Source organism: Scomber scombrus, chromosome 5 (assembly GCF_963691925.1).
Source record: "Scomber scombrus chromosome 5, fScoSco1.1, whole genome shotgun sequence".
NCBI classification, from domain to species: domain Eukaryota; kingdom Metazoa; phylum Chordata; class Actinopteri; order Scombriformes; family Scombridae; genus Scomber; species Scomber scombrus.
This window is the reverse complement of record NC_084974.1, coordinates 6,833,170-6,841,402: the sequence shown is the minus strand read 5'-3', so window position 1 is coordinate 6,841,402 and position 8,233 is coordinate 6,833,170.

Sequence of the window (8,233 nt, the reverse complement as noted above, 5' to 3'; positions counted from 1 at the left end):
AGACCGTGCCTAAGCAGTGCACTAACTGAGCACAAATTTCCAAAACAGATATGGATCTTATCTATTCCACATTTTGGATTTGGAGATTTGGAATGCGCCGCAATTTTTTTGTCAGTTTTATAAATAAACGTGTACCAAAAAATGTCAAATGAATCTCATAAGGAATGCATGTTACAGTATTAAGGACATTAATAGGGCATTTAAAGCATATTTCTTTTTACAATCGGCTCACACAGTGTGGTACTAGTGCTGTCTCTGTCGTAATTTGAGACCGGAGGGGACTTTTCAGAGGAAAGCAGCTCAAAGCTAAGTGAGAGCAGCTGATGTTGCATCATACTTCAAACATTCTTCAAATTAACAATATGTCAAAGGCTATGGAGAGCTCTTCGGCATGCACGCACACACGCACGCACGCACGCACGCACACACACACACACACACACACACACACACACACGCTCACTCAGATCTCCTTTAAGATATGAAATAACCCCACCACCTCTAAAGATAAGTCCACTCTGTGTGTCAGACTATGATGAAGGGTTTTTTAAAACTTTTTGCTCTACCTCAAATGTTGTAAAATGCACCATGGGACACAAGAGCAACGGATACTGTACAAAAAGGCGCCCTTTCAATATCATTCCTAATCCACCAACTCTATTATCATAAGGTTATGTTCTGAAGCGGCAGGGGGTGAGATTCTCACCAGTGGCGGACGTTGCAGATGTTTCTGGAACTGTCTGAGGCCAGCTGTTGGAATGTTTTCCCACCGCATGAAGAGGCAAGGGCAGCAACACTATTGGCTGCCCCCACTGGGTCACGTGACCCGGGTCATGTGACCAAGGAGAACCTGACCGGTGGGTTTGGCAGCTGACCGTCGTTGCTGCGGTCATCTCAACCGGGCCACTGATCTGAGGCCAGAGGGAGACAGGAGGCGACTGTCAGCCACATCAAACGCCTGGAGCCTCCCACTCGCAAGGGGATACACAGTCTGCAGGCCCGGAGATACAGTGCAGTGGACAGACCGAGGTCACTCACACAGATGGACACGCACACCCACATGCATGCCTCAGCCGCATAAGTACATTTTCAAAGTTTACATCCTTCACAAGGTTCCTTTGTTCATTCGGCAACTTTGCAACATTTCTGTCATCCTCGTATCTCTTTCTATCAAATGAAGTCATAACAGAAGTTTACCTATCGTATATTGAACAGGTGCTAACTGAGAAATCACCAAACGAACAAAGTCGGCCGCAGCTGATTCGTTCAAAACCAGGCTCGGCTCTAAGTGATTTGTGGTGACAGAATCATATAAACATCTCTAATGTTGGCTGTTAATTAAGATTAAACCCTTCTACACATCACTGACAAGCAATATAATATATGGGTGTAGTGTGTCTGGGTGTGTACGTGGGAGTGTGTGTGTGTGTGTGTGTGTGTGTGTGTGTGTGTGTGTGTGTGTGTGTGTGTGTGTGTGTGTGTGTGTGAGAGAGAGAGTGAAAGACTGTGAGTGATGTAAGCAGTGTAAGAGAGAGCACAACGTGAAAGAGTGTGAAATATCTTGTGACAGTACATTTAAACATCTAGGTCTGGATCTAGATCTTAAACATTTATTATTTTCATGTAGTAAACCTACAAACACACTCCTCCTCACACTCTGCCCAGTCAAAACTTTCCTGATGCCAATTAGAACTGTCTCATTTCTTTGGAAAGTTCACATTTGGACTATTTATTTTCATCGATTTGTCTTGAAACACAATATAAACTAAAACTCTCATTTATTAGCATGTTGAATTTGTATTAGTTTAACCTGCCCTTGCATATAACTAAGTAGATCCACTCACGTACCGTACTTTACTACAAGTTTGAAGTAATTACCATTTAAGCTACTTTATAATTCAACTCTACATTTCAGAGGACAATATTGTAGTTCTTATACTTAAATATATTTATATGAAAGCTACAGCATAGTTACAGGTTACTAGACTTTATATGCAAAATAAAGGAAATCTTGATAAATATGATGCATTGCTTTACATAAAAACCACCAAACAGTAAATAAAGTAGGGAACACCATCTTCGCTTCAACCAGCTACAGCATTAAACCCTGCTTATTTGCATTTAAAATAATAATAACAATAATATAATAATATAATATATTAAAACCTCTTCATCCTCCATAATGAGTATTTTCCCTTTTGATATGCTAAGTGTATTTTGCTGATAATACATGCTTTTACTACTTATTTAGCACTCGTACTTACTACTACTTACTATTATTACTTGTAACATTTTGAACGCATTTTTACACTGACATATTGCAACTTTGACTCAAGTAAAGAGGCTTTCTTCTAACACCGATCAACACATTTGAACCTGCCATGACATAAAAATGGTTTATACCACTGAGATGTCAAACCCAATCACATGAATACTCGTATTTTACCGATATTAAAATGTATCTGATGTGATCAGCACCTGTAAAATGAAAGAATAATAAACTGAAATACTTGTGGTAGAGAATACATTGAGGACCATACAAGTTCTGGCAAAGTCATTTCTAGACTGGATTGAAAAAAAATTCTCTTCAACACACAATATTTTGAAACTAGTCTGAAGTATTTGAGGAAATCAGGTGAGGCTGGTGCTGTCATCACCCACAGCGCTCTGAGCTGACGCCCTCTAGTGGCCTGTCCTCTATTAAATCAAGCTGGATGTCACTATGCAGGGATGTTAGTGGAATATAAATATATGATATAAATAATATATAAAGATGGAGAGTGAGATCATGTTCGTGAACAGATATGAGATCGGTGAAAGCGAGTAAAGTGAAGGCTGGTGTGAAACAGGTAAAAGAGGAATTACAGAATGTTTGACCTGATGCAGACCAGCTGTGGCACCTGCAGTGTGTGTGTGTGTGTGTGTGTGTGTGTGTGTGTGTGTGTGTGTGTGTGTGTGTGTGTGTGTGTGTGTGTGTGTGTGTGTGTGTGTGTGTGTGTGTGTGTGTGTGTGTGTGTGTGTGTGCATGTACTGTGTATGTTTAATATATGTGTGTGTGTTTATGTTTCCTAGTGTACAGATACACCATCAGAACGCTATGTCCTACTCTGTCAATCTCTCTGTTTTCTTCATGATAAACTACATCCTTCTTCCCTCTATTAACATCAATCCATCGTATTTTAATGAATGAATATCTATATTGTAGAATTTAATACTAAGGGAATGTTATGATATCTGGTCAGTAATCATCATAAAGAAAACAACTACAAATACAGACAAAATGGTTATTTTATTCCTAGAAAGGCAATAAGTTATCTGTTTTGCTTTCTGTGAATGAATGTGAAATATCAATTGCATAATTTTTCTCAACTGCAAAAAAAAAAAAAAGGTCAATAATATTCCACAAATGAAGTTAAAAGATGCTCTAACAAATGATGAGAAAAGCATTTCGGGGTTTACCAAAACTTCTAAACTCAAAAATGTGACTTTATTCAAGATCTAATCTGATCTAAATGCTTCTCTCTGCTGCTCCAACTTCCAATTTTCTCATTAAAGTTGAGGTATTAGGTTATCTGAACTGCACCAAACATGCGCACAATCCTCCCCGGGACAACAACAATAACAACAACAGCTGTTAGCATCTCGCGTGTAACTCCATTTCCCTTACGGCTTCATCGCAGCGACCCCTCCCCTCTCGTGCGCGATTCTGCCGTGACAGACATGACAGTTATTAATCACCTTTTCTTCCTCCTATTCCCAACCGGACCCAGGATGCAAGAGCTGCTGGTTGGGAGCCGGAGGCCTGTGGCTAAAATTAGAGTCCGGCTCAATCAACAGCCTGATTTAGTGGTGGCAAGTGTGTGTGTGTGTGTGTGTGTGTGTGTGTGTGTGTGTGTGCGTGTGTGTGTGTGTGTGTGTGTGTGTGTGTGTGTGTGTGTGTGTGTGTGTGTGTGTGTGTGTGTGTGTGTGTGTGTGTGTGTGTGAGTGAGTACAGGGGCAGATCAGAAGACTGATCCCACTGGATTTCCTGTTCCTATGGGACACAAATTCAGCTTTCTGTCATTGAACCGCCTCCGTAAAGTCATTCCCCCCTTTTTTTTCCTTTTGCAGTTTTTTGCGTTGTTTTTTTAAATTATTTTTTATCATTTCTATGTAAAGTTGTAAAAGACAACTTCTTTGAGACCCCCCCCAAAAAACCCCAGTCCTCCAACCACCACTCAGTCAAGCAGACGTGACCTTTGACCTTTTAAAAAGCTGGGTATTAGCTACCTTATCAGTGCCACACTCCCCCTGTCACCTCATCTCTTGCCCACCCTAGTCTTAAATTATAAAAATAACAAAGTCACAGTGAGGTTGGGGATGAGAGGGGGCGGGGGGGTGTGCAGGGGGGGCGCAGGAGTGTGCGCTGCTTCTCGCGTTGCATGTAAACCCACCGGGCCGACCGGGGGTTTAGTTGGAAGCAAATGCAGCGCTGAGGTCTTTCTGATGGAGGTGTGTGGTGTGTGTGTGTGTGGGTCGGCACTAGTTCGCCTTTCAGTTTGAGCTGGTGGATGATGGGTGTAGGGCGGGGGGGGTTATGGGAGATGAAGGTGAGGCCGATGTCAGGTTAGTGTGTGCACGAGCGTGTTTATATCCACCTAAGGGTGCGTTTGTGTGTGCGACGTCTTTCCTTACAAGCGCATACATAAGGGATAATTATAATTCATAACAACTCAGGTCTTATTTTGGTAGTTTCGGCCATCATTTCTATCAGTTATGATAATGTTGTGCTCACACACGTAATTACTGAGAGGTAGGAATGTGGTAACTTAAGTCCCACAGGGTTAAGGAACACAAGCGGTGAGATGATTTTTTTTATTTTAAAAGTTTTAAACAAGCCAACAGTTTTTCCAGATTGTCTAAACCACTTTATTTTGGAGATTAAGGAAATGTGAGCACACCTGAAGCATGTCTCATCACACAAAACTGTGAAAAATGAACCACTATAACTGCAGAACTAAATACGATCCTAACAGGAATAAACCTGAATTATCCTTACATCATTTTTTTTATACTTAAACAAGTTGACGCTCAATATTTAATATATAATGTAATTAGCAGCTTAAGTATTGAGTAAGTATTTAAGTTAATTGTAATAATGCAGAGTTATGAGTTACATAAAACATATTTAATGTTACCTGCTTCATCAGATCTATGTGTGTGTGTGTGTGTGTGTGTGTGTGTGTGTGTGTGTGTGTGTGTGTGTGTGTGTGTGTGTGTGTGTGTGCGTGCGTGCGTGCGTGCGTGTGTGTGTGTAAGATGAAGGCCTTCACTGTGAGGCAGGAATCAGTGGTGAACATAAACAGATGGATGGAGGTCAGTGAAGGCCATTAGGTCCAGGTGAACTCAGCTGCCCCTCAGTGTTCATATCTTCTACATTCCCTGACACAGACCCCTACCTTTTTTTCCTGACAAAGGGAGCAAGAAAGAAGAAATTTGGACTGGTTCATCCCTTGTTTTCAAAAAAAGAAGGAGGTTTTAAATCTGCTTAACAAATTAAATACTTAAGCGTTAGCACAAAGAACTAGTGTTCTCCATATTTCTCACACACACACACACACACACACACACACACACACACACACACACACACACACACACACACACACACACACACACACACACACACACACACACACACACACACACACACACACACACACACAGACACACATCACACACCCTGCTTCTCCTCGTATCTGAATTATTGGAGTACTGTAGATCAACTTCGGTGGGAGGTTTTAGAGGCAGTCAGAGCTAATGTCACTGTGCCCTCTGGCCTCCCTCTCTGTACCTGCCTCCTCTCCTGGCCTCTCCTCCTGTCTCTCCCTCACTACTCCTAACGCTGCGTTTCCTCTGGCCTTCTATCTGCCCTCTCTCCCATCTTCATTCCTCTTCAAAGCCCTGGTGGAGGAGAGGAAGATTGGCCTTGAGTGCCCACACACTACACACACACACACACATGCACATGCACACGCACACATACGCAGTCATGCACACATAAATACAAAAATACAAATAAATACAAAACATTGAAACAGTACGACATAAGATATGATGACACCTTATTGGTACCTGTGTGAATATTAGTTCATTTTACCACAAATTATTAAAACATGGGGTTGCTTTTTATTTAACTAGAAAGCCTCTTCACACACATCACTCTTTTAACAGACAGAAAAAACAAAAAAAACAGCAGCATAGAAATATTTAAAATAAAAATAATTTACAAAGATCGAATGTGGCATACTAAAGATAAAACACAGGAGTCACAGATGGAAATCATAATTTTACCAGCAAAATTAAAACATTTACATTTCTCATCAAACATTTCTTGAGAGAGACATCTCTCTGTTTGTATGAAGGAAGCCCGAAAAACAAACTTAACATTGTTTTATTCGCCTGAAACTTCACGACTTTCTATGATTTTATGACAATTGCTTATAAACAGGATTATGATGTCTCAGGGTTCTGCTACAGATAACGAGACATTAGTTGTGTTTGGGGTCTCCGAGACCACAGCTGTAAAACATGTTTAAATACAATGAATCTTCATCTGCTCTACATCTGTACAATGTACAATAGAGCTTAAACACACTTTTTAATAGTGCATTTTGGATTCTTGTCAGTGGAGTTTTATATCTGTGTATTCACGAGGGATCTGTCTAATTCATCCCAAATAGTCATTATGTACTGTGCTATATTTCTTTGGCTGTGAAGGTAAAATTAATACATATGTGTTCATGCACGTATTCAATACCATGTCCTGATTTGGTGTAATAAAAATGCTTTAGAGACATTTTCATATTTTTTCACCTTTATCAAATTTGCAAGAGTTTTTGCAAAGGGTCGCCACTTTATTACTGTTCTATATATTGTTTTTTCAATAGGATCAGAAGAAAAAACTGTCAAATATTTGAACTACAAATATGTGTTCATTTTACAATTATTAAATAATTATTATTATTCTGACAGATCAAATGTAAAGAACTATGAAGTTTATGCATAAACACGTGCTGGAAACATTTGATATATGATGAATTTTGAGTACTAGGCCTACTGACTGCATCATGTTCACACGCTACATAATTATGATACACACATTTTCCCATCACTTGATAAATCACATGAATCAGAAATGAAAATAATGTGCAAAATTCAACTAATGACAAGTTTAACGTGATGTTATTTGTTCCAACATTTCCTCTCGCACTCCTACATATTTGACACTCCATGTTTTGAGAATAGACATCCTCCTCACATTTTCTCCCTTTCGCTCTCTGCACACACACACACACACACACACACACACGCTCACACACACACGCTCGCTCACTCACACACGCACACCTTTCCGTTTCACCCTGCTCTGAACCTGTTCTCCGTCCACCGTGCAGAAAGCTAAATAAACATATGTGGCGAGTCATTCCCAGACTGCCCTACTACCACCACCACCACCACCACCACCACCACCGCTGCTCACCCACCCGCCCACCTACCGGCCCTCAACCCTTTACACCCCCTGCATCCCCTCTTGCTGATCTCTCCCACCTCAAACCCCTCCACCCCCATTCAGCCCCTCTTCTACACTCAGGTTTCACCTCTCAGCTTCCTGCTGCTCCCAGTCACGCTGACACACACTCTTACACTCAACCGATTGACTGTCGTTGTAGGAGTGTGCATGTGTGTGCATGTGTGTAATACTAGTCATTTATACTGTTTTTGACTGTCAGACATTCCTCACTCCCATAGACCACACTGCTGTATGTGTGTGTGTGTGATAATATTAATACAAATCTACCGTTTCCCCCTCAATTTTCATGTCTTTTTTCTGGCTTCATTACAGTTAAACTAAATATTTTAATATCTCCTCATCAGAGGCCACAGCCTGCTCATTTGATAAAGGCGACTGAATGCAGAAGTGACTATACCCCTTTATAATTACATCAAATAAGGACATATTTATATAATGGAATATTCATTTTGTTTGCTTAAAAGTCATCAAGAACACCAATCACACATGAAGATTCATTGTAATAATTGAATCTGGGCATTCTGAGACCCCAAACAGGAATAATGCATCATTCTGAAACATGTCCTCAGTTCAAAATCATCATGAACAATTCTCATAAAGTTAGGAGAAAGTATTAACGTGATAAAACTATGTTAATTATGGTTTCTGCATTGTTAACAA